The 26124-nt window shown below is 38.0% G+C and overlaps 1 protein-coding gene across 2 annotated transcripts in view; it reads left to right on the top strand.

The window, feature by feature from the left end:
• wnt3a (wingless-type MMTV integration site family, member 3A) overlaps positions 1-26124 on the top strand; it is a 73127-nt gene that overhangs the window by 39242 nt on the left and 7761 nt on the right. Inside the window, exon 2 of one of the 2 annotated variants that reach the window (XM_048595850.1) lies at positions 3433-3597. The exons of the other annotated variant lie outside the window; for it this stretch is intronic. The gene's annotated coding sequence lies outside the window, so the exon portion shown is untranslated. The remainder of the gene's footprint in view (positions 1-3432; positions 3598-26124) is intronic. 2 annotated transcript variants of the gene reach the window in all.

Genomic DNA, 26124 nt, shown 5'->3' with positions numbered 1-26124 from the left:
AGCGTGGGAAATTGGGACCAGTGTAGGTAGCGGTGTGGTTTTGGTGGTACAGACTTGATGGGCTGAAGAGCTGCTTCTCTATGTAAGATTCTATGATTGAGGTGAATTGTGTAAATGCATTTGGGGAATCTAGACAAATGCATGTGTGAGAAAAGAAGGATATGTTGATAGGGTTCAATGAAGAAAGAGTAAGGAGAACAACGGGCATGTTGGCTTGAATGACCTGCTTCTTGGGTGTAACTGTGATGTATTGCAGTGTATATTTCAGTACTGGCATATTTCTAGTATGTCTTAGAGTGGAGATGCCATTGAGATATTACTGGTACATTGGAGTGTTCCACTTATACATTAGAATTGGTTTGCAATATTGTTATATTCTGATGAAGTGTCATTTGTAAGTTAGTACCCTGTAGTTATATTTTTGTTGATCTGTTGAAGGCATTTTAATGGTAATATGTTTGGCTGATGTATCTTACTATTGCTATTACATTACTATATGTCAGGATTGATATATTCTGATATGTATTTACAGTAATTTGTCCACACAGACTTTTATAATTGATACTTTGCTGGATATCTCAATGATGGTGTGTTGTGGATATAACATTGGTACATTGCTGGTGTTTCTTCATATTGCTTGTTACAGGAGTCACAAGGGAGAGAAGATATTTTACCTTGTCCCCTCTGACTTGTGTGAGGATATTCTGTATTATATTTTTGTGGTGCTTTAACTTCCCAATCTTCTCCATCTCATTTAGCCACAGAATTGAACTCAATGTAATTTGAAACAAGTTTTACGCACCATCAATGTGATTTCCTTGAGTGGACGTAATTTTTAATATTGACAAATTGTTAAATTTCAAGAAAATAAAATATGGAGAAATTAATACAATAAAAATAGCCAGATAGCTCTTCCAAATAGATGTGAACAATAAGCAAATGGTTTCCCCTGTACTTATGGTTATTAGAAATTTTTCGGCAAATGCATTCCCCAAACTATCTTTCCATGATTCTCAAGTTATCAATCTACGAAATACGAAGTTCTAAAAAAAATGAGATCTGACACCTTTGAGAGAGAGAAATTTCATTTAGGACTTATCCATAATTATCAAATAACCAAACTACTTGATCAATTAAAGAAGATAGATACCCCAACCTCTGGGTTGTTTTAGGCAGATTTGCATGGTTTCCACTCTATCTTTGCAAATATCTGAATCCTGACTCTATTGTACCACCCTATTGATGAGAATCTCTGAGATAAATATCTAGGTTCAAGTCCTACTCCAGAAGGCGAACATTTTATGCTACACTGAATGGGGTGTTATGCTGTTATTTTTCAGCTGAGACTTTTAACCCCATCTGGCCTTTCAAGGTGACCAAAAATTCCCACAGGTTTTACGTGAAGAGGAGCAATGACATCCCGGCCAATATTTATCCCTCAAACAATACCATCAAGCAGATTATTCAATCATTACCACATTCCTGATTGTGGAACCTTGCTGTATGCAAACTGTTGTAATCCTCTATAATTTAACAGTGACTGCATATAAAAAAAAATGCCTTCATTTCCATTACATGTAAAGTGCTCTTTATATCAGGAAAAAAGGTGGTATCAATGCAAGTTATTTATTTGTTTATTTATTTCCATAAAGTTCCTCCTTATATTTGATGCTTAAGCCCAGATTTCCCCTACTTATATGAAGGGTGGTTCAGTCCTTCCATGATTTCCCTCTTTTAAAATAATGCATTTTATGCTATTATTGTTGTTCACATTCTCACCCAGAGCCAATAAAAAAATCAATTGTCCTAAATCTTGCAGAACACACTTCAAAATACAAAGGGAAAACTTCAAATGCAGACTTTACTTTCTCATATAATATATTTTATATTATAGACATTAGGATGTTTAAATTTTAGTGTGTTGCTTTTATAAAGTTGATTTGTTGCTGTTATATTGTTATGATAGTGTTTTGATAATATGTTGTGTTATTAACTGATAGATCTCTTGAAGTACTGCTTGCAGCTAATCCTGAAGCTGGATTGTTTTTGCTTATGTTTAGCACAATTACATAACAGGTTGATCACAGATTAGCTGTACTATAAATAAACTTTATTCACACACTTGACATATTAAAACATGTTACAACAGCTAAGAGATACAAGTCTCATTGATATAATATTTAGACATAATTTACAGATCTCTTTCCAAAACTTTGTTCTTCTTTCTCCAAAACCTTGGCCTCAATTATATTTACTGTATTTATATTCCTGTTTTACCTATTAGTTAACAGGACTTATCAAAGCTACAACTATTTTTGTTTATTTTGTTTACCCATTCTCCCTCTCTGGGATTTTTTTCACTCTTAAGGATTATATTTCACCTTCCTTTGATTCCCATTTAATAATCATTAGTTCTTGCTAAAACTGTTCTTGGCCTACAATTAAAAAGGAAACATATGGGGGTCCTTATGTAGTGCAGTGGTAGTGTCCCCACTTCTGGACCAAGAGACCGGAGTTCAAGTCCCAACTGCTCCAGAGGTGTGTAATAATATCTCTGAACAGGTTGATTAGAAATTAGGGTAAAAAGTCTGTACAAAAACCAGACTCTTGAATTTGGCAATGAAAACTTAGACAATTAACTCAAATCAACCACAGAGTCATAAGCCAGTAACACATAAACATGCTTTTCAGATTCTACACTGCATTGGTGAGACTGTACCTGGAGTAGTGTGTACAATTTAGGCACTTTAATTAAGTTGGCATGTACTTACATGAGTAGCAATTCAGAGAAGAGTTACTACATTGATCCAGGGGAATGATTGAGGAGTATTCAATGAAAATAGAAGAACAAGAGGTGAATTAAAAAGAATGTGTAGAGGATTCTAAAGGAGCTTGATAGGGTAGATGCTGAATAGATGTTTCCTCTTGAAATAGGGTGCACAGCTTCAAAATAAAGCATATGACGCTTAACGCAATGATTCGGCAGAATTTCTTTTCTCAGAGAGAATTATACTCTTTGGAATTCTCTTCCCTAGACAGCTGTTGAATATATTCAAGTCTGAGTAACGTGGACTTTTGATCTTCAAGGGACTCGAGGGTTATTGGGGACAGGTAGGAAAGTGGAGTAAAGGCCACAATCAGATCAGTCATCATTTTATTAACTGGTAGAGCAAGCTCAAGCACCTGAATACCCATTAATGATCCTATTTCTTACGTCCTATTCTTATTAAACCATCAGTCTTTCTCAACAACATCAAGAATTGCTATTTAAACTCTATAAAACAATTAAAACCATGGCCCACACTTTCACATTTTGCCACTATTTGTGAGTTTTCTCTTGTGACACCATTTTCTGGTGTACTCTGGGTATTGTCGTTCCACATGAGCAGGGTAAAAAACAACTCCCATGATGCATCTCTCTCTCACATACAGAATTTATCCACAGAAGCTTGAATTCCCCAGCACCCAAGGCCCGGGTGAAATTTCCAACTCTGGGACTGAAGCAGAACTCAAGCCCTAGGCCACAGAAAAAGGGGCAGGCCTCTGTGGAGGGACCATCTAACAGGGATTTCTAACATTAAGTGATTAATTTTATTGGTAAGTTTAATTATTTTAGTGTGAATTATTCAATCTTATCTTGATCTAAATATTATGTTACAGATGTCAATTTATAGAACAAAATACTCAGCTGGGTTAGCAATCCTAAGCAGCAATGGAACCGTTCTGCCCAGAACAAATCGAATAATGTGGTTTCTAATGATGGCTTTTTTTTAATATGTAGGCTTGATATGAGACTTTTATTTCAAAGAATTGTTCTTTTAAAGTTTTCCATTTTATCAGAAAAGTATATCCTTCAATTTTTAATCTTTAACATTATTTCAGTGCACAAACCCTAATTATGCCTAACTCAAACTTGTGTTCCAAGCATATTTCAAAGTTGGCAAACTGCAGATATATTTTAATATTAGCCATGAAGCTGGTAGGTTTTAATCAAAGTTCTGGTGTTCCTAGGATGTTTCAATGTAGACTTATATCTATTTAAAACTGGGATTAAATTGGAGCGAAATATTTATTACTGATGTATTGTAGATATGCATTACTGCTGATGCTTTGCAGGAATTGGTTAGGTTCTGGTGCATCTCCATAGTTCAGTGTTTATGTACGACTGGTATATTTGACTATTGGTGTACTTTTATATTGCTTTGTTTTCTGCACACTTCGTATTTGGTCTATTATTGGCATATTGTGATGTTGACAAGTTTAAAAATATATATCAGCACTCTGTGGTTGGTAGAGAAGATTTTAGCACAGAAGAAGGCTAATCTTAGTCAATCTTCACTTGGTGGTTTAAGCCAACATGCTTGCAAATATTTAACCTTGTCTTTTGCACTTGCAACAGCTAACATGCAGTTCATGAGTGTAAGACTTCAGCCCAACAACTTTAGTGAAAAGTATGATGCTAATTATCCTACTTTACCATATTCTTGAATTCCCCTTAATTTTGGATGATTGTGGTTAATGTTATGACCAAGTACGGATAGGAATTCCTCTTTTTGCTACTGAGGTCAGTTAAAATAATGTTTGAATTTTTAAAACTTGTGTTTTTTCAATTCCGTTGACTATGTGAAGAAATAACAAATTAGATATTTTGAGTTAACAAAACTAAAGGCAGAATTTTCCCAGTTCCTGAACAACATGGGCAATAGTGACAAACGTGGGGAAATCAAGTGAGATGTCAAACAAGTCAATTTTAGACGTCAACTCCAAAATGTTACATTTTCTAACTAAATTTAGGTTATGAGATGAGATTCTCACTAGTGAACGCATCGTTGACTGTAAGAAGCATCTTGGTTTGGATATGGGGATGGTAGGGGGGTGATAGTGGATTACTTAATCTGGCAAGTTTATTCAATATCCTGGAGTTAGAGTTGTAAAGTGGTCAGACACAGATTTAGATAAATAGGTTATGTGGGGATGGATAGGTTTTGAACTATGTGATTGAAGGGAAGGGCTATCAAGAAAGGAATATTACATTTGGGGTTCACCAATAGTAAGAAGCTGAGACTGAAATTTTCTGCAACTGGTGTTGTAAATCATCATGATGTAAATAACAAGTTCAAATAAAGATGAAAATAGCTGCAACCACACATTCTGTGAGACAGGGGGCTTCAATTTCTTGTGATGTGAGGTCCTTCAAAAGGCAGTAGCATTACACAGTCATGCATACACTAAAGCTGAAACTTACTTATGGACACCACATACTGTATGTGAACATCAGGAATTAAGTCACTGTATGCAGTCCATATCCTGGCCCTAAGCACTCCCCACTACATCATGCAACATAACAAACCAATCCCACCAATAGCTGTGATGCAACAAAAATGCTTGGTTGCTTGGAAAGATTGACCATAGTCGCTGAAATAGCAAATACCCAGATTTTTCCATAGCCTGCACATAGTGAAGGAGCTGCTCAACTCCCACCTTCTATCACGTATCTTGTACTGCTAACAATGGCTGAGCTCTGTACCTTCAATGCTGTAATTATGGCTAAGCATTCAAAAACAGAGGATGAAGAAAATTGAACATATATTTATGTTACAACATAAAGAGAGACAACTAAATTGAATCAGACTCCCTATGCCTGTATTCACAACACAGTAAAATTAAAACATTCACTAACCCTCTAAATTGACCCCAATTGTTCCTAACCACACATTTTGAATAACAGGCTTTGTGAAAAGCCAATATCAGATATCAGGTTTATAACTTAATCAAAAGAATTAACAACTTATTGATCATACCATAGCTTTAGCAGAGCAAAATTAAACCACAAAGTAGTCTACTTAATATCTATAATTCTTTGATTTTTAGCCTCCCCACACTCTCAAAGACAGACAGATAAACAGATATACTTAAGGGATAAATCAGAATAAAAAAAAATGAGGTGTCACTGGCCAGTTCACTTAAGCAGAATCCACAACCTATGATATCACAGGCACACGGGATTGTATCTTAGATAACAAGGTGTAGAGCTGGATGAACACAGCAGGCCAGGCAGCATCAGAGGAGCAGGAAAGCTGACATTTCGGGACTAGACCCTTCTTCAGATTCTCCAGCATCGGTAGTTCCTACTACCTTGGGATTGTATCTTACTTGGTTTCTGAAGGCAGTGATGCATGCAAGTAGCTTCCAGTAGACTCTGAAGAATATTCATTTAATTCACATAACTGAGATTCTATTCTCTGAATTTTCAATATGAATAATGGGAGGACAACCAGGAAGCAATCAAACCTTTGTCTTGGAGCTTTGTCAGGCACAATTCTTGTGACTTAAAAGCTGTTCAAAAACCAGTTCAAACTGTGGTTTCTCTTTGTTAGACTTGTCTCTGTGCGAGGCCCCAGTTAACTGTCATCTGCCACCTGTTTGAGAATAATGCATCTCCGAAACTAAAACATCTAATGCATTCTTTGAACAAGAATCAGCCTACAATTAAATTGCAGGCCTGGCTTCATAAGCAAATATTGGTTTCTTTGTTTCTTTTTCTTTAACAAGCTGTTACTCACAGTTCAAAATGTAACCTTCAGCTCTCAGTGCACAGTGCACAGCTCCAAACCAAAATTATAAAAAAAATCAAATAATGAAGATCTCAACACTTAAAAACACTTAATATATTTACAGTGACTTGTCACTCATGTCACCTCTGTGACCTCGGGAGGCCTTCTTATTTCTTTCTCTCCCAATATGTCTCAGTGCTGTCCCAGGTTCCACAGCTAGGGTGGAGGGAGTTTGTACTACAATGGAGCCCTCGAAGGTTTGGTCAGACGATGCTGGAGGTGTTTTTGTCCAGAGGGACTAGACACACTGAGTGTGTCCTGAACCATGGCAGGATGCACATTCTTGGCTTGGACTCCCACTGGTTTGAGGGTGGAGGTAGAAGACCCAGCCACGTCTGTCATACTCTGAGCAGAACCTGTACGTGGTACCTCCTCTGGCTTGGGTCCCAGTAGTGCTGCTCTGTTTCATTGTAAGGAAGGACATTTCGAGTGAGCTGAAGGACCCTCATTCTCTTGTACATGGAGTAATGGAATGCAGGACCATGGACATCTCAAGCAGACTCTGAAACACCTAGACCTGGTGCTCCTGGAGGCAGTCAGACACTCATATACCAAAGGCAACAGATTTTAAACAAAATTGCTGCAGTCCTGTGTCAGATTGTCTAGTGCTCCCAACAGACCTGCCTGCTGCTCCTGTGTCTGCTCATGCAGGTCTATGAAGTCCTGCATTGCTGACACCATGAGGGTCCTTTAGTGCCTTGAGCTGAGCTAGTGCCTGGTCTACAACAGACCTCCAAGTGCCAGCTGCCTGGGGCATTTCTCCCTTGACTAGCTGCGGAGAAATGGCAGTGATGTGCTCACTAACAGATTTTCCTGACTCCAATCTAGCTAACATTCCCGCCAAGCTGCCAGTATCTGAGCTGGTGGTGGGTGCAGGAGGCAGCCTTGTTGGTGTTTTCTCTGACAGAGCTCAGAGGTGGAAAAGGGCAAGACTTGTGACAGTAGTCACACTGGACATCCTAGACAAAAGAGAGAATGCATTGTGCCAAAGGGGTAGAAGTTGTGGCATGTTAATTATACATTCAGGATGGGGGTAATGGGAGAGTAGTACTACAATGATTAATGATTTGTGCTTTGTTGCTGGGACATGGATGTTTCACAATCTGCACAGGACCTACCCCAGGCATCGCTGAGATCATAGATCTCAGAGAGGGTGAGGATCTTAATACCAGCCACTCACCAGCCTTCCTGGCTCTCAGTCCTATTGTGGATGTTTTCTCCTTGAATGAAAGAAAAGGAGGGATTGAGTGGGATGAAAGTAGGAGCACAGCTGTTAGTACCGGTGCAGGCGAGGGAAAAGTGGTGACATGTCCCAAGTGAGTGAGTAGTTTGTGCAGTAATGAGTAGTAATGACACTTAGCCAATTTCTGGTAAAATCCAACCTGATGAGTTGTAAAACCCTCTCAGCTATTATGTAAAACTAATTAAGAAGTTAAAACCCATCCTGAATTCATTGATGTGTATATATTAACATGCAGAAGGAAACAGTTCAAATTGTAGCTTAGCGGTGGTGAAGGTGATAAAAGTTAAAATTCATAAGAGAAAAAGAAACCTACACTCCTTCAGTAGTCCTGAACCTCTCATTGGGTTGGGGCTGATGCCAGCTGTCTGTTTTCCTGGGGATTATCTTTTAAACTATTCATTTTGCAGAGTGGATGTTGTGGCACTCCAAGTTCCTTTTGGGTTATAGTTATAATCTTTGTGTAGTCAGAAATGTAACAAAGACAGTATGTAAACTTGGGAATTAGCAAGCGAAAATCATGCTGTATTTTGCAAGGCAATCTGATGTTATTGTTGCATTCTGTAGATTCTTCTCAATGATGCAAGCAGATAAAGCTTTTAATGTTAGTTTTTCCAAGGTGAGATTTTAATTGTGGAACGATTGGCTGTTGGCAGGCAATGGAGGCAATCTACTTTGACGAAGAGGCTTTGATTGCCCAATGTCAAAGCTACTGAGATACTATTGAAATAGAGTCCTCCTTGCATAATGAGTTTCAGTAGACCTTCTTCATTCTTGGCATTTAAGATGCTTCATAGCTTACTGTCCTTATATTTTTATCAAAGTATTCAATAAATGACAGGTGTGAAGTTCTGCAGGGAAGCTACCCAGGCATGTCTCCTGGTAATTCAATTTCAGAGGGTTTGAGAAATATGACAACCAATAGAATAAGCGATTTCAGCCATTTAAGTGTCTTTGCAGCTCAAGTCACTTCTTTTCCTTCTTAAATCAAAGCCATTAACATCAACAGGTGAAACTAAAGATTAACACTCCATATGACATTTGCGATTAATCAAATTAGTTTATTCTTTGTGATAAGAAACAGCTGATTACATTGGGTATGGTAAAGACAAAATCTAGGCTACAGTGTTGAAGATCTTCATGTTAGAGCTAAGCATGCATTTAGCCAAGCTCTTCTAATGCGACTGTCACACAAGGATATACATCTCCAAATTTGTTCATGGGATATGACCATTGCTAGCTAGAAGCCAGGCAATAACGGCAGAAGGAGTGACCTAACACAGCCTCCGATAGCTGCATTGTTCTGTATGCTACCTATGGACCCACTCTGAGAGTAGAAGAGAGTCATCCTCATCTGCAAGGGACCACCAATGGTGATGATATATTGCCCATCTCTAAATACTCAGGACAGCTATGAATCAACCAGATTGTCTGGCCTAAATTTGACTTCAGACCCAGAGCAATGTGAGAATGTCAGAAATAGCAAATGTGCTAAAGGTCATCTTCCAAAATTCTATGTACTGGACTGGTTCCTATGGATTGGAGGGTAGCTAATGTAACCTTACTATTTAAGAAGGGAGGCAGAGAGAAAGTAACAAATAATGGACCGGTTAACTTGACATCGGTAGTGGAAAAATGCTGGCGTTTATTTGGAAGACAGTGGCAGAATCGAAGAGTCACTATGGATTTACAAAGGCAAAGTTGTGCTTTATAAATCTGTTGGAATTCTCTGAGAATGTAACTATTAACTTGATTAAGGGGGAGCCACGAGATGTACATTACTTGGATTTTCAGAAGGCTGTTGATAAGCTTCCACATAAGAGATTAGGATGCAAAATTAAATCAAATGGGATTGGAGTGTATTGGAAAGAATTCAGAACTTGTTGGCAGACAACGAGACAAAGAGTAGGAATAAATGAAACATTTTCCAAGTGGCAGGGGGGTGACTAAAGTGAGGTAGCCCAGGAATCAGTGGTTGGACCTCAACTCTTCACAATATATATTAATGATTTAGATGAGGAAAATATGTGTCATAGCTGCCAGTTTCCACATGACATAAAGCTGGGTGGGAGGGTGAGCTGTGAGGAGAATGTAGAGATGCTTCAATGTGATTTGAACAAGTTAGTACATGGACAAATACATGATAAATAAAGTATAATATGATTAATGTGTGGTTATCTACTTTGATAGCAAAAACAGACAGGCAGTTATTATCTGACTGGTGATAAATTGGAGAAAGAGGTGGCGCAGTGAGATCTGGGTGTTGCCGAAGGTAAGCAGGTGCAGCAGGCATTGAAGTAGGCAAATGGCATTTTGGCCTTCATAGCAAGAAGATTCAAGTACCGAAGCAGGGATGTCATGCTGAAATTGTGCACGCCCTTGGTGAGACCACACTTAGTGCAGTTTTGGTCTCCTAATCTGAGGAAGGATATTCTTGTTATTAAGGGACTGCAAAGAAAGTTTACCAGACTGATTTGTGGGATGACAGGACTAGGGGGAAGAGACTGGATCAGATATTTATTAAAGTTCAGAAGAATGAGGGGCAGTATAAAATTCTAACAGGATTAAACAAGGTAGATGCAGAATGGATGTTCCCAATGACCAGACAGTGCAGAACCAGGAGTCACAGTCTAAGATTACGGGGTAGGCTTTAGGACAGGAATGACTGGAATTCTCTTCATGCAGAGAGTAATGACCCAGTGGAATTCTCAGCCACAAGAAACTGAGGCCAAAACATTGAAAACTTTCAAGGAAGATGTAGATATAGTTCTTAGGATTAAAGGCATCAAAAGATATGGGAAGAAAGGGGAACAGGGTACTGAGTTGGATGATCAGCCAAAGCGGAACAGGCTTAAAGGGCCTACTCTTACTCCTATATTTGATGTTTCTATGTTCTGAGAACTTTAGCCTGAGGTTCTGGATCACTATCCCAGTGAAATTCCCACTATACCACCAACTATTCACAGAATTGAATAACTTGGGCAATTACCGGTGTAATTTTTATCCCAGTGCATCCTCCATGGCATGATGGAGTGTGGTCATGTACTCTGGAACTATTAGAGATGCTTTATGTAGAATCACTGACACCGTTCCTTCTTCTTCATATCTGTCTGGGTTAGTGATACCAAATAGGGAAGAATGCCCACACAAAGGCAGTAGATAGGTTCAAACTTGATAAACAGGAAAGATTCTTTACATATACCTTAACAGCTGTTTACATTATATCTGCAATACATTCCATCATCAGACATCAGACTGAACTTAAAAGTAAGTACATATTACTCCTACTGAAACAATGTTGTGTTCACAGCAAGGCTACACTGGGCATTGTTGTATGTCAGAGAAGATAGTTAAATTTCAGAGAGAAGCAATCTTTTCCTTTTTGGTTGTGTATTGAGGTAGACTCTGTCCTTCCATTTCCATATACACATAAGAAATAGGAGCAGGAGTAGGCCATTCAACCCACAGATCTGACCTGCCATTCAACAGGATTATACCCAATCTGCTTCAGGCCTCAGCTCTTCTTTTGTACCAGTTCATGCTAGTGTTCAATTCCCAGATATTTCAAAAATCTGTCTTCCTTCTTTTTGAATACTTTATTATTTAGATCCCACAATTCTCTCAGGTAGAGAATTCCAGACATTCATTTCTTTACATTTCAGTTTGAAATGAGTCTTCCCTTATTATGCTACCATAAGTAGTCAAGCTGACTGAGCTGTTTTGGTACTGACTCAAACAGCTGAATTGGCTGTATCAAGCTTCTACTATTAATTACTGATGGTTGTGGCGTCAAAGATGCCTGATGATCAGATTTCAAAATTTACATGACAATTGGATATTTCCTCCAAATCTGTGAATTCAGTGGTATCTTCTGACCTCAGTCATGAATAGTTGTTGGATACCATTCATGTTCAGTGGTGCATTTTTTCTCTTAGGACCAATAAATATTCTTCTGAAACCTATGAAGTCTTCATCCTGTTAAGTCAAGTTATATTGATCAATGGTATTTGGCTTCTAAGCTTGTTGAGGGTTTTCCAAATACTGTAGAATTTTAAAAGCAAAGCATGCTTTTCTGCTGAGAAGTGTTGGTTTCTGATGATGTACACTTGTTCCATATTGTATTGATTTCTGTATTTTAAGAGTGCTGTCAGCATTTCTTTGATTTTGACCCCTGTTCTACTTGTGCCATGCCGTTCTCCGTCGGGGTTGGTATAGTCTCATTTTCTTTAACCAAGTGATTTGATCAGATAAAAAAGGAACACTTGTTTGGCAAATTTTACATTTAGGTGGATGATTTTTAACCTGTACAATCTTTGTCATATCTAGTTCGCTTGAGTCACCTATTACCCAAAGTTGATTCACATCTTCACATCTTCACATCGTATAGGTCTACATGTTCCGATGAAGTAATGTTTTGGTAGTCTGGGTTTTCCTTCAAAGACACTTGCTCTCAGTGTAAGTAATTTCTCTGTGTAAGTAATCATTGCTAATTCAGAGGTGCTATGATTGCTTTTGATTTTTGGGTTTTTTTTGTCTAATAAAAATGGACTTTGAGTTTATTTTAACTCCAAATCTAGAACAGTAACTTCTAACATTATAGGATTTAAAGAGACTACCCTATGGCATTGTGCCTTCGATAGTTCACAGTATCTGATAAGCTTCTAAAGAAAGGTTGGCTTTCAGTTCCCATTATTCACTCATGCTGGTTTTGAATTTCAGCATCTTCCACTATCTGAATAGATCGTTCCAGTATGAGATCACCTGTGATAATCATATGTCTAAAAGAAATGCTCAGATAACAATTCTATCTCAAATTAGTTCAGCTTGTGAATCACCAAAGTCACAAAATTCTAGTAATGTGTAAACATAATTAATAACATTTTCAACAGGTTCTCTTAGAAACTATATTCTTCTATTAAATCTTGCCCTTCTGATTTGTAATGTTGGTACTGATGGAGAGTAATTGTCAAATTGTTAAAATAAAAGACATCGAAAGGCATCCGGATGAGTACATGAATAGGAAGGGTTTAGAGGGATATGGGCCAAATGGGACTAGATTAATTTAGGATATCTAGTCAGCATGGACGAGTTGGACCAAAAGTCTGTTTCCATGCTATACAACTCTATGACTCCGACTCTTATACTAACAAAGGTAATATCTGTCTATCCTTTTGCATTCTGAAATTTTAAAACATGATCTGCTAAGGGATAAAGAATAAAGAAATATGTTCACTGTTTCTATCTGGGTGTTTTTATCCTGAAGCAATTCTGTATTGTCTGAATGGTCTCTTCCATATAGTCCAGTTTAATTCGTTGTTTGAAGGATTTGTGAATTTATATTTGCATAGGAGTGTATTATTTTTATCAGTCTGCACAAACCTTTCAATATTTTACACTATTTCCAGTTGTTTTTTGTGTCTAGAGATGTCTTTGTGCTGTTCCTTGTTTTTAACTGCTGCCTGTTGCATTCAGAGATTGACTGGCTCTGTGTTCTTTCTGCTGCTGAATATTTAAAGATACTCAGTTTTCAGACTAGATATTTTTTCTTCTTTTTTATTTTTGGATGGCTGGGGCTTTCTTTCAAATCTGAAGATTTCTTCAGAAGATGAGCAGTGCTAACATATTATATGAGACTATAATGGTCACCTCTGCTCCTGTGGTATAATTTCAGACACCTGCACTACCTGTAGAGTATAATGCTGTGTGGTCATGTTCTCTGGAGTCATCTAAGATGATTCTTAGCCTTGTATAGATTCACTGTCATCAATCCTTTTTCTTGGTATTAGTCGATAACAAATGGGGAACAATGCCTGCACCAAATCTTTTGCAGAAGCTAGGCGCAATCATGATGAAAAGTATAGAGGTATAACATATCACTTAATACCTCGCTATATGACACCCCAAGATATATGATTATCTTTTGTGAGATATCAGGCTTAAGTTTAAATGTAAGCACGCATTACTGCTAATGAAACATTTGATAGTGACAGCACATCAGTGAACAGAGATACGATACACCTTTTGGTTCCTCCCAGAAACAATCCTAATGCATGTGATTATCACATAATGTCAAGTACTTTAAGGTACTAATTGCCTTTTATAACAATTACCACCCTTTGAATAATCTACCATGATAGATGTCATAAACCAATCAGCGTAACATAAATTGTGACTCAATGTTTAGCAACCATATTACAGAATAAAATTAATATTCACAAGACAGGTATGAACCTATTAGGACAGTGAACATGGACAACTAAAAGGCAAATTTTGCCTGCCATATTAATAGAGTTCATTGAAATAAAACATATATGAATGAAAGGAATTCAGTAGATGTCTGTTTAGATTTTAAAGGTCCTTGGATGCCATGTGGGAGGCTTGATCATGTTAAGCACCTAATATTTAAAAAGGGAGTTGAAGATATTTCTCAAACATTTATGCAGTGGGTAGTATTTAAAAGAGATGATGGGAGTCTCACCCTGCAGCCAGCAAGAACCCTACATTATCACTTTTCAGATAGGTCTGTCAAATCAAATGCCAATCAGCACTTGACTGGGTAGTGGTGGGCATTCCTCAGGATCAAGAACCTGAGGTAAAAGTTCCACTCCTAAGAACGTCTGGCAAATCAAACGGCTCTTCATTGTTTGGCAGTGCCACTGTGGTGGTGATGGTTGTTGCCAGTACTATACTCACCCAAGGCCTTGGGTCACCATAGATTCATGCCACAGATGTGTGATGGCACGATGTGGTCCTTGGGCTAGGATGGGAGTGAGATGTAGGTAGGGCTCTCAGCACCCCATCCCTTCCCAATGCAATGTTCTTTGATTAGGCACTGATTGTCTTTGATTGAGGGGCAGCATCTATTGTTCACATGCTGGAGTTCACAAGGAATGCCAACAGGGTTTGCTTCACAAGCTCCCCACATTGCATGTCCATTCCCTGATGCTGGGTGAATGCCAACAACAGCACAATGAGGCCTGGAGTGGGATTGAAATTGCCTACTTGATTATAATTGGTAGGTGGGAAGGCCACCCATGAGCCTTGCCACCATGGACTTAATCAGGGCAGAGGTGGGAAGGCAACCAAACCTTCCTCCCCAATCTGTCACTCTCCTACCCAATTAAATGTCCTCACACCACCAAATATGCCATGTGGGAGGGTATTAAATTCTACCCAATAAATTGTTGTGAAAACACCGCCTAAAAGAATAGTGGAAGCCAATTCAATAACTTCCAAAGGAATTAGACAATTACTTAAAAATAACAAAATTGCAGACCAAAGGAAAAAGGCCAGGAAATGGTACTAATTGGATAACATGCAGAGCCAGGAAATGTATAATGGGCCAAATGGCCTCCCTATGGGCTTTATCATCCTATAATCTGTGAGCAAGAAAATGCAAACCCCAGAGACAATTGTTTGGCCTGTTATTCTTCTTGAAACACATCATTCCACAGTAGATTATTTATGATATTAATATTTGATAAATGGCACAAAAATTATGAAGAATGAAAACCATGAAGAGGACAGAAAACAGTTTCAGTTGAACATAGATGAGGTAGATAAGGTGACTTGTGAAATTTATTGCAGGAAAATGCAAGGTAGTAAAGCAGAGGATGGCTCGTATGCAGAATGAACTGCCAGAGCAAGTTGTCGATGCAGGTACATTTACAACATTTAAAAGACATTTGGATAATTACAAGAATAGGAAAGGTTTGAGGGATATGGGCCAAATGCGGGCAAGTGGGACTAATTTTGGGAAACTTGGTCGGCATGGACAAGTTGAACTAAGGGGTCTGTATCTCTGGTGTATGACTCTATGATTCTTTGAAACACACAAGGCCCTGTGTAAACTTGATGCAGTGGATACTGGAAGGAAATTTCCTCTTGCTGGGATGTCTAGATTTGGGGACAGTTGAAAAATAAGCAAGCTCCCTTTTAAAATGGAGACAAGGAGGATTTATTTTCTCCCAGACAGTTGTTAGACTGTGGGATTCTCTTTCCAAGAAACTAATGAAAGCTTTGTAATTAAATTTATGCAAGGTAGAATTAGACTTTTGTTTGAGGTGAGAAGGTGCCACGGGCTCTGGTGGGCAGCTGGGAAAGCAGAATTGAGACCACAACCCAAACAGACATGACCTTATTGAATAATGGAGTCAACTTAAAGGGCTCAATGGTTTAATTCTGCTCCATTAGTTTGGTCCCATTCTTCTCTCCCTTAAACTAAATGTAAAATTTGATCATGCCGTGATCACTGTTACCCAGAATTTCCTTGAATACATAACTTAAAGCTGTCTACGTGATTTAAAAGTGATTTTGGGTCATTGGCAAACTTGATGCGATACTTTCTAATGTATCACAACTTGTTCCTAAATATGGTGAATAGTTGAGACCTCAACATTTGATCTTTGTCAACGATTCCATTAGTTAATCTCCAGCCTGAGAAAACCACAAAATTATTTATTTTTGTGAGCCATTTAGTCTCAATGGGAATATTTTTGATTTCTCTCCTAACAATAACCAAACAACAGATCACTTCCCTTTGTATAATCCAACTAATTTTCAATATACTATAATTGAAAATGAATTCAATATTTCAGGATGGTCTTTGTCATTTGTTTGCAAGAGATCATTTCTTAGTCCCAATTTGAAGTGCCCCTAGATTTCTATCTTTACCCTCTAAAGTATTAAGTATTTATTCAGAATATAGCTATATCTAACTTGGAGTGGTTTGTGAAATAATTCATAAATAAAGGTTTTTTAAAAATTTTTCTAGGTTATGGCACCTAATGATTAGATTTTATACAATAAAGATAAATGGCTTGTTTTAAGGGCCAGTGAATCTACCTCTGAGAGAAACCAATGATGTTGCACCTCAATCTATCTGTATAGACCAGTGCTGTTCAAACAAAACCACTGACAAGCCACAGATGTGGTGAAATTGTCATTCTTCTAGCCACATTACACTTATTTGGGTTCAAAAAAAACCTATTGCATGCATTCTCAAAACACAAATCTGCACTTTTTGTTTAAAATGGAAGGACTTGATTGCTTTGATCCATATCCTCTGGTCTCTGGATAGTAGGAGAGCAGATGTGCAATCAGAGTTCCCTTTGGGATTCCTTGGAAGCCTTGATGTGTGAATTGCCTGGGAAGTTTGAATTTTGATGGCTATTCCCCTGCCCTCTTGGACCCTTTGAAAATGTCTCTAACTCTAAATTAGAGCCAGAGACTCTGGACAGTTCCGGCTCACTTACCTACACGGTTATCCGGGAAATGTTGAATGATAAAATCCTAATCTAACTGTTTGTTATACAACTGAATACCAACTTTTTCCCTTGCTCTCTCCTCAAATGCCGCCAACTACCCTCAACCTGATTACTCACTTCACCCACTGGACACCCCCTCATACAGCTCACTTGGCTTATTCAGTCATACCACTACACACTGAAGAGCTGTTTGAAATTCTTAATCCTTTTCTTATGTTACTGAACAACCACTTACCAGAGTGTCACCTAGTGCTGGAAAAAAGTGGCATGATTTGTCTTCCCCCAATGATTTGGTGCTATGAGGGAAGACTTTGATTTAAAGTACACTCTGGATTTCTGAAGAGGCTGGAAAATGGCCAGAAGTACAAAGCTTGATCATAGCAGAGAAAAGTAGGAGCTACAATCTGACATTGTCTGCCATTGCTCAGAAGATCAACTCATAATGTCTTACAGGATCTCAGAGCATCCCCAAGTGCTTTACTGTCAATGAAGTGCCTTTTGAAGTGTATTCAGCATCATAATGAAGGAAATGCAGTTGTTTGTAAGTTTTGCGAATAGCTTAGTTTCACATGTAGCAATGAAGTAATAACAAGATCATCTGAATTTTGGTGATCTTGATTGAAGGATAAATGTTGACCAGGCCTCCTTCCTTCAAAATGCAGGACCTTTAACAGCACTTAAAAGGTCTTGGATCAACTCCTCATCTGAAAGGAAGGACCTCCAACGTTGTGCAGCACCTTCTCAGTCATGCAGTGAAATGTCGACCTAGATTTTTGTATTCATCAAAACCTTCTGACTCAGAGGTAAAAGGTGCTACTGAGCCACAATTACTTAACAAACATCTACAACTATTCAGTAACCAACAAATCATGCAGTTAATTCAATTGATTATAAAATCATTTGATTTATCTGTTTATAATTTCAGTAATTTAACACAAATAATTTACCATTTACAAAAATTTAAAGAATGAATGCATGTCCTATATAAATGATTTGGTTTGAATAATTTGATGTATTGTTGTCACATGTACTGAGATACCATGAAAAGTGTTGTTTTGCATGCTCTACAAGTAGATCATTTGATACAACATGCATCAGGTAGCAGAACGAAGTGCAGAATACAGTATTTACAGCCACAGAGAAGGTGCAGGAATAGAGATCAACATTAATATTTGAGAGGTCCGTTCAAAAGTATGAATATTGAAATCAAATATAAAAAATGGTACCAATTAGTCATAACTGCGTCCTCCTAATCCATATGTGGCCCATTGTGTTGGACAATGTAGACCCAAAATTTAGAACCAAGGACATTTTGTTGCTTGTGGCTGATCTGGTTTAATAGTGATACGCTTCTTGGGATTATTTAATTTTTGATATGTTTTTATAACATTTCATTATTGTGTTTTGGTGTTGTGTTTCTGGTACATATTGTTGCTATGCAGTTTGTGTATTTTAATATCAGCCTAGTTTTAGTGTATTTTAATGTTACTTTTACTGGTATTTTTATATTCAAGAGTTAAAATCTTTATTTTTGCGATGGTGTATTTTAGTATTAGTCTATAGCTGGTCTATCGGTATTAAGATATCAATGTAATTTAATATTGCAATGCTACTTTTTTGCGTGAGGACAGTATGGTAATTTTTTAAGTTCTATTTTATAATACCAAGAAATGGGATGTGGGCCTGGTGATATTTTACCTTAAGGTATTGATATAAAACTAATATAAAGTTGGTCGTTCATTGTACATCCTACCTCAATCTTGCCTTCCACTGACTGCGATAGAGGGGAAAATTGAGTGGGGTGTGAGGGCTGGCCATTTTGTTATTGCTTATTTTATATAATTTTCCAAAGTTAAAATTATAACTGAAGTGTTTCTCAATTAAGCAATCTTTTCCAAGAATTAGCTTGGTGATCAGATTGACTGGTTACTGAAGGCTAGACAGTGCCAATATGTTGGGAAAAGTGCATAGGAGTCATAGAGTCACACAGCATGGAAATAGACCCTACAGTCCAACTAGTCCACGCTGACCATATTCCCAAACCAAACTAGCCCCACTTCCTGCATTGGGCATATATCCCTCCAAACCTTTCCTAATCATGTACTTATCCAAATGTATCTTAAATGCTGTAACTGTACCTGCATTCACCACTTCCTCTGGCAGTTCATTCCACAGATGAACCGCTCTCTGTGTTATAAAAAGTTGCCCCTCATGTTCCTTTTAAATCTTTCTCCTCTCACCTTAAAAGTATGCTCCCCTAGTTTTGAACACCTCCACCCTAGTAAACGCATCCTTGCTATTCATCTTATCTATGGTCCTCATGATTTCGTACGGTCTATAGGTCATCCTATACGATCTATAAAGTCACCCTCAACCTCCTATGCAGCAGTGAAAACAGTCCCAGCCTATCTAGCTTATCCATAACTCAAGCCTTCCATTTCTGACAATATCCTGAACCCTTCTTTTCTGAACCCTTACCAATTTAATAAAGCTTTCCTTTAACAGAGTGACCAGAACTGGACACAGTACTCCAGAAGAGGCCTCAGCAATGTCCTGCACAACCTCAACATGACGTCCCAACTTCTATACTCAAAGATCTGTACAATGAAAGCAAATGTGCTAAATGCCTTCTTAACCACCCTGTCTACATGGGACACAAATTTAAATGAATTATGCACCCAAACCACTAGGTCTGTCTATTTGACGACACTATCCAGGGTCCTACCATTAATTGTGTAAGTCCTGTCCTTGTTTGTCTCACCAAAATGCAATACCTCACGTTTATCCAAGTGAAACTACATTTGCCACTCCTCAGTGCATTGACCCAACTGGTCAAGATCTCTTTGTAATCTTAGATAACCATCTTCACTATCAACTATACCACCAATCATCTGCAAACTTACTGACCATACCTCCTAAATTGTCATCCAAATTGTTTATATAGATGACAAAAAACAGTGCTAACTGATTTAATTCACCACTGATTAAACCATACACAGTGAACAATATGTGTTGTTATCACAGATTGGTCATACTTTTTATGCTGGGCTAAGCTGGAGGGGATGATGACGGTGGGAGCAGGGCATGCTACAGAGTTTTTGAAGGGGGAGGGCAAGGGTTGGGAGGGTGTGCTATAGGTGGAGGGGTGTGTGTGTATTTTGTGTTTTTTTGTGTGTGTATATGTGTTGGGGGTGAGGGTGAGCAGCATGATAAAGCAACCAAAGGAGCAGGTGGGCGAGAGAGGATGAAAGATAGGAAAGAAGTGTAAGTGTGTTGAGAGTGAGAGCTGCAGATGCAGAAACAGTTTTAAAAAGAACAAGGAGGTAATGAATAGAGGAGTTAGTAAGTGGAATTTTGAGTACTCATGGGTAAGTCATTAAAAATGAGAGTGATGTATGAATGCAGTGCCAATAACGTTACATGAGAATTGCAGACAGATTGAGGGGGAAGACACTCAGAAACTGAATAACTTCTAACTAGAAAAAGAACAGATACTCCCTGGTGACTTATTCTTCTCCTGTAATTCTGAAACCACTAGTAACATTTTTCTCTACCTATGAGGCAATCCACAGATCATTAAACGATGGTGTGCCATTGTCCTAACCACAAATGAGTACTGAGATCCTGGTGTAGCAGGTGTCCGTGTGTAATGTGGGCTGGAAGTGTGTAACCTGACCCTTTCTGAAATCCATCACCTTCACAGGAACCTGGATCAAAGAAATCAGAAAAATAATATGCAGCAGAAAGAAACGAGTGAAGCTGTCTATTTGTGCAAATTTGTTATGTCTCAAAGATTTCTGAGTTTTTTTTATAAATAACGGAGTGAAACGGAACGTATAGAGACTGAAGACAGGCAAATCAGTGTTAACGTTTCGGGTCTGGTGACCCTTCCTCAGACCCTTCAGAGGAAGGGTCACCGGACCCGAAATGTTTACTCTGTTTTCTCCTTCACAGATGCTGCCAGACCTGCTGAGCTTTTCCAGCAACTTTGTTTTTGCTCCTGATTTACAGCATCCGCAGTTCTTTTGGTTTTTACAGGCAAATCAGTAATAGGTCAGGACAGAAATGGAGAAATGCCCCATATTGACCAATCATACGCCAAAGTTCAAATACAGCACAGTTTAAATCCAGAGTATGCTTCACTTTAAATTGTTCTATAAAACCTACTAACAGATAGACAGCACAGATTAAATGTAATGATCTGTCTACCCTGACTCAACTTTAACTCATAGCAGAAAGACACAGTTAAGAGTACCAAACATACTCTGTGAAAATATGTGAAGTGCAGCATATCTTGCCTCTTAAGCCTTATAGTATAAATCAAAGAGTATGGACAGAAACCTTTTAATCAGATCAAAGAAGGAAGGATAGGAACAAGATGAGAATATTTAGTTGAATTGATGAAAGAGTGCTGCCAGGATACTTAGCATAAGGTAAATCCATGTGTATTGCCTGTCCTTCAGTTGCAAAAGTACATAATGCATAAAGTGTTGAAGACAGTTTAGAAAAATCTTAACGCTGCAAAATGAAGTTTTCAACCTATTTGGCAATGCCATCAATTTAAAGTGATTCAAGTCCTGAGAAAATACTCCCTCCCCACCATATCAAATATTTAAGTGCAACTTAACTGATTTTCCCCAGTTTCTGACCTGTGAATTGTCGAGTCAACTTACATGAATACTCTCAAAACTGAGTATATTTTCAGCTTCTAATGACCTACAAACTTCTAAACATTCAATCCTGGTTTGGATGTAGTACAAACATAAACTTTTCTACTGAGGTGACTGTTTCTCCTGAACTCTTTAAAAGAGAACTAAACTTGTTTTTGATCCCAGTCAGGTCTCCTCTGAACTACTCTAAAAGCTTCAATTTCTGGTTTTCTAAACTTAACTCAGTCTTTGATTATTATGAACAGAAGCCAGACTAAAGGCTTTCATTGTGTAGCCACCCTATTGTAAACCTCCACAAGTTAATTAATTTTCCACTCACACACTAAAGGGTCGATAATCACTTGCTTTCTAAGCAATGCTGCATTAGGACACTGTTCTGGAAGGACTTTCTGACATTTAGTTTTGTTTTAAGGAAAATCTTCCACAAAAATAACCAGCAGTCATCTGTCACTATTTTGAAATCAGACACTAAAAGTGATTTTAATGTATTTAAATTGTGGCATTGTGTATCTACTGACAGCAAATGGACTGTAGCAGTTCAGGAAGGCAGCTTACCACCACCTTGAGGGTAGCTAGGGATGAGTAATAAATTCTGGCCAAGGCAGCAACACCCACATCCCATGAATGAACGAAAGAAAAGTTATGCATCTTTTATCATGCCTTGCTTGACTATCAAATCCTGTTGTTAGAGTTGAACTTTGTTGAAGTTCCTACACTAGTTGTTTTAGGTTTTTCTCTGGATATTGAAATGACATGCAAATGATACACAATCTCTTTATACTATTACTTGGTGCTTTTTAATATGAGCTCACAATTTCCCAGATACTGGTTATTTGAGATTCCTATGGGCTACGATCAGACTCAAATGGTCAGTCTTTGACAACACCCCTAATGCATCTTTTTAGCACCTGACCAAACTATGCCCCCTCTGTAGGGGAAACCTGGCTAGCAAACCTGACCTGTTCGAGATCTTTCTTTATTCTCTTTCCTGACCCTGGCTCTTAGCATAAAAGGCAATATCTTAAACTGGATCACACATTTGGGTCATTAACCTCACCTTGGCCATCCAGGACCACCCCTATATAGTCACATCCTGCTCTCAGCAGGATTCTCTGCAGAATTCTTGAAGTGTAAATTGGCTTTTGTGTTTTTAATAAATGACAGTGCACTTAAAGTGGACTTTTCTGGCTGTAAGCACTTTAAGACATCTTGAGTTTGTTATCTAAGTTCTTTCTGTTCCTTGTCTTCTAAAATTGTCCAGAGTAACATGCCCTTGAATGTATTACCAAGTTTATCCCTTTGACTTTTAGATTTGTGTTTTTGTGCTTTCCTCTAATTCAAGTCCATAAATGTCATGCGCATTTGTCTTGGCCGTTCTCCAGCTGCCAATTTGTTTAAAGTGCTGTCAGTTTGTGATAGTTTTCTAGGTTGGTATGTAAAGGTGTTGAATAACAGGCCATAGAGATGTTAAACTGAGGATAGCTGAGAGCTCCTTGTGCGTTATTTATTGCAGAAGTTAGTATGTATTACAGTGCTGGTCAACCTGCAGCCTATAGTCCAGCCATTTACTTTTGGAAATATGTACATAAATATTAATTTCCTCTTGTAAAAAATGTACAAAATTTTGAAAAGAATGCACTACGTTTAGTACTGCCCACAGATCTCAGAAACATCTGAAAAGACTATCTGCAATGAATTAGTCAAAGTATATTTACTGTGTGTTAGACAACATGGCAGCTTTCAGTTTTATGGAGTATGATCACAAAGAAACAACACTGTAATGAATTTCCAAAGAATGTGGTTTGTTTTTAGTGGTGGCAATCTAGGATTGAGCATTGGTCAGAACATAGGCCCTATAACTGGTGGTATTGTTGGAGAAACTGTGCAGGAAAATAGGAATTATGAAGGGAGAATAGATGACAATAGGAAAGACAGGAGAGATTAAATATCAATAGGTTATTTATGTCATCTGCCAATAATGACATGTTTTTGCCTCACCACTTTCCATTAAATGTACCTTCACAGCCTCAGTAACATAGACAAAGAGGTTGCTGACATTTTGAAAGAGTGAGATTGTTGTATGAATATGTTATATCCACGTACTTCAGACTTTTTTAAAATAAGAATATTGGGGTCCTGGAACACAAATTGCCATTGTAGTTCAGAGTGGTACAGAACATGCCCTGGGGACATTGGATCAGGTCATGAATGCCTACAGCATCCCTAGCTTACATTGTCTGTCTTGCCATTTTGTGCTTTGCCCCCTCAGTCAGAGATGCCGGCACATATTACTTCAGCTTTGCCTTGTGGTTTAGTTCTGACACAAAGCGATGTGAAGTTGGGTATGGCTTTCAGCTGAACTTGGATGCTAGTATTTTGTGATTCATGAATGAGGACCCCACGTCTCCTTGCTGTGTTATTTTTTTACTGTAGTCTCTAACATTTCCCAGTGATGCATGTTAAGCTAACTGGCCTATAAACATTTTTTTTTTGTTTCCCTCTCTTTTTGAATAAGGGTGTGACATTGCATATTGGCCTGCAAGGATTGTTGGATGATTACTGTTGATGTATCCACTATCTCAATAGCTACTTCCTTAAATATCCTAGAATGTAACCCATCAGATCCAAATACTTATTGGCCTTTAGCTATCTTTGTTTCTTCTTCTCTAGAAAGTACATTTTATTCAGTGTAGTTAATGTATTAATTTCCTCACTTCTTTTTCTCCCTGGATTATTTAGTATTTTTTGGAATACTATTAATATCTTCCACTGTGAGACTGATGCAAAGTATTTATTCAACCCCTCTACCATTTCCTGGTTCTGCATTATTATTTCCCTAGCCTCATTCTCTAAGGACCCTACGTTCACTTTGGTCTCTCTCTTTGCTTTTATCACTTGTTTTAAAAAGCTCTCACTGTCCAGTTTTATATTTCGTGCTAGTTTATCCTCATAGTTTGATTTCAGAAAATTTCAAATTGTCTGGCTTACCTGTAATATTTGCCACGTTGTTTGTTTTTAATTTCGACTTCATGCTATCCTCAACTTCCTCGATTAACTATAGTTGGTTTATTCCCTTCCTAAAATCCTTCATCCTCATTGGAAAACATTTTTGTTGTGAGTCATGAATTATTTTCTTAAACCTCTGCTGTTGTTCATCAACTTTTGTTTCTGCTAAACCCATTTCCCAGTACACTCCACCCAACTTCATCCTCACTCCTTTTTAATTACCCTTATTTAAGTTTAGCACAAGTGTTTCTGACCCAAGCTTATTACTCTCAGACGGAATGTTAAGTTCGACCATGTTATAGTTGGTACTTCCTAGGAACACTTTTACTCTGAGATCATTTATTAAACACACCTCATACATTACTAGATCCAAAATAACCTGCTGTTTGTTTGGATCCACAACATATTGCTCTAGGAAACTGGCCACAATATACTCTAGTCTTCATTGTAGATTGGGAAAATCAATTTGGCAAGGGCAACAAGGAAAGAATTCATAAAGTCATCCATTATTAATGTATTGCCTTTTTAAATGCCCTTGTTATGCCCTGATTATTCTCTGTCCTACAGCACAGCTACTATTAGAGGGTTTTTTGATTACTCCCACAGTGTAGTCTTCACCTTATTATGTCTTAACCTCTGCCCATATGGATTCTACATCCTCCAATCCAAGATCATTTCTCATTACCTTATTTATCCCATCTTGTAGTAACCATCATAATTTACTTCCTGCCTGTCCTTTCAAAAAGTCACATCCCCTTGAATATTTAGTTCCCCACTTTGATCTCTTCATCGGCACGGCTGCATAATGGCTATAAGATTATACCCATTAAACTCTTAACCTAATTTGTTAGTTTATTTCCTGCTTACATGCCGTCATAATTTCCCTTATTTAAGTTCAAGATGCTAGTTTGGATTCATTTCTGTCGTCATCAAACTGAATGTAACATTCAATCACATTATGAATGCTGCTATCTCGGGGCACCTTCACAAAGTGGCCAATTAGTTAAATCTTTCATTGCACGGTACTAGGTCGTGTATAGCCTGCTCTTTAATTGGCCCCAGAATGGGACATTCGAAGAAGCTATTCTGAAAACATTCAATGAATTCCTCTTAAAGGCTACTTTTATTCATTTTGATTTGTCAGTCTATACAGATTAAAAGTCCTCATGATCATTGCCATACAGACTCCCATTAGTTCTTTCTTTAATACCCCACCCTACTGTGTGGTTACAGTTAGGGAGCCTGAACACCACTCCCGCAAGTAACTTCTTGCGTTCATCATTTCTCATCCAAATTCAAATTGTTTCTGCTCTTTAGTCTCCTAAACT

The sequence above is a fragment of the Rhincodon typus genome, chromosome 4 (assembly GCF_021869965.1).
Source record: "Rhincodon typus isolate 14 chromosome 4, sRhiTyp1.1, whole genome shotgun sequence".
In the NCBI taxonomy this organism is placed as follows: domain Eukaryota; kingdom Metazoa; phylum Chordata; class Chondrichthyes; order Orectolobiformes; family Rhincodontidae; genus Rhincodon; species Rhincodon typus.
The sequence above is the reverse complement of the archived record's forward strand: the minus strand, read 5'-3'. Positions and strand labels throughout refer to the sequence as shown.